Genomic DNA, 2,115 nt, shown 5'->3' on the forward strand with positions numbered 1-2,115 from the left:
CTACTCCTCATATGGTTTCACCTCTAGACCCTTCACCATTTTCATAGCCCTCCTCTTGGACATTTTCTAATAGCCCCTGAGGTGAGGCCACCCCAGTCCAGAGCCAAGCAGGACAATCCCCTCCCTCACCCATCCAGTGATGGCCTGATACCCCCCAGGACATGAGTGGCCCCCTTCTGGCTGCCAGGGCACTGTTGACTCACATTTGATTTGCCATCAACCAAGGACTCCCAGGTCCCCTTTGAAACAAAGAAACAATTCTACACCGAGATTTGATAGCTTTAAGCAGGCGTTCTTTATTAGAGGCCCCAGGGAAGCACTGGGGATTTTCCTTCTATGAGTGCTCCCCTTGAAATACTGACTTCAAGTAGTTTATATTTACAAAGGTTATTACATATTCATGACAGGTTTTGGATATATTTTACTTAAATACACCTATTTCCATAGTTATTCATTTGCTGTCATTTATGGTGTTTTGCTGCTATTTACTGATTCAAGATTCAAGAACACAGTCTCTATAGTGGTTGTTTACTTCTTCTGGTCACACGCTCAGTCTCTGTTATCTTGTATTCAAATTGCAAAGCTGATTCTTTCTGGTGTTATTTTCCTATCATCTTGGATGGCCTGCTTCACAGCTTTGAAGGTTGGTTGTTGATTGGCTGCTTATTTATTTTAAGTGATATATACCCTTTATACTTAGAAAGGCATTACCTATTCGGTTACATTTTCTTGAACATCTGTTGGGCCCTGGTTAGGCATAATTTATAGATCCTTTTTTAAACAATGCAAAGAAATTTTTCACCATATGCTTGATGCCTTGAAGTGGCTACCTGAAAACAGAGGATAGACAAGAATAAGAGAATAAAAGTAGGCATTTATTTGAAGGCACTTCAAAGGTACACCCTGGGCAGTCAAAAGGCTACACCCAAGATGGACACTGTGTCACAGGTTCTTCACATTTTTATAAGTTTGGTCCATTTGTATATCAGGGTTAATTCTCCAATTATAACTCCAGTTAATGATTTAATTACCCCAAGTTTGCCCCTCCTCTTTAAAGGTTTTTAGTTTACACATTTTGGGGCCTGGGACAATCAAAGTGCCTTGGAAAGCAGACCTAGAGAGGCTTTGTTATGTCTAACCAGCACGAGAGAACAGTAGTTAAGAGGCCACACAACACTTCAGAGTTATGCACTAGGCAGTACAGGATTTGAAAAATACGAAAGTTAAAACCTAAGGCATCATGCTCATTCAACTACATTTCCTGAACAGTTGTCAGTTCCTGGTTAAACACAATTTTTAATGTTTTTGAAACATTATTCCCTTTATCTTTGTTATATCGTAGGGTAAAATGTTTTTAAAACATTTTGTTAGTTAATTACAGATTTAACTATATATTATGAGCAGCAACTTTCACTTTCCAGCCTTTTGTTTCCCAGTCTGGATGTCCAGGGTTACCCGTCCCAGGTGCAAAATCCGATACGTTGTTGCATTTCACCCAGTTGGTGAGTGCCCCATCCTCTAATTTGTCAAGATTTTGATGCAGGGCCTCTGCCTTTGGGGGAGTTGACATCTCCTCCAAATTTAGTATCATAAGCAAACTTAATTAGTATCCCCTGAAGGCCCGTGTCCAGCTTGTTTATACAGACAGTGCAAGAGATTTTTACCAAATCTAAACCTCAAAAAACACAAGCATTCAGAAAAGGCACCTCTAGAACTCTTGTTTTAAAGGCTATGTTTCTTCTGCTACCCGTTTCCACAACTGTCAGGGTAGAAAACAGTGCTGGGAAGGCAAAGCATAGTAAGATAAGGAAAGGAGGGGAGAAGATGGCCATATGCACAGCAGCAGGAGTCAGTGGAAACGCGTTTTTGAAGTCTTCTTGCAGACACGTTACCACAGCGCTGTTTTACCACGAGTGGGTGCTCAAAGCCCAAAACTCAAACCCGCTATTCCGCACCAAAGGGAACACAAAATCTTTCCTAAATGAGAAAAGACCACGCACTCACAGGTGTCCGGCCGTACTCGCTCCGACTGACCGACAACTCCCAAGTCACAACAGCCACTGCCAGGGCCAGACGGCGTATTCCCAGCCTCCGGCACTTCGGGCCACGCCGGCA

General features: G+C 42.4%; 1 long non-coding RNA gene across 1 annotated transcript; it reads right to left on the bottom strand.

The window, feature by feature from the left end:
- Positions 1-276: 276 nt before the first annotated feature.
- LOC108447147 lies at positions 277-2,107 on the bottom strand. Its single transcript, XR_001862547.1, has 2 exons — positions 2,005-2,107; positions 277-830 (listed from the first exon to the last, which is right to left on the bottom strand). It is a non-coding gene; the product is annotated as an uncharacterized LOC108447147 (long non-coding RNA).
- Between the last annotated feature and the right edge of the window lie 8 nt (positions 2,108-2,115).

The sequence above is a fragment of the Corvus brachyrhynchos genome, unplaced genomic scaffold (assembly GCF_000691975.1).
Source record: "Corvus brachyrhynchos isolate BGI_N302 unplaced genomic scaffold, ASM69197v1 scaffold65, whole genome shotgun sequence".
Taxonomy (NCBI): domain Eukaryota; kingdom Metazoa; phylum Chordata; class Aves; order Passeriformes; family Corvidae; genus Corvus; species Corvus brachyrhynchos.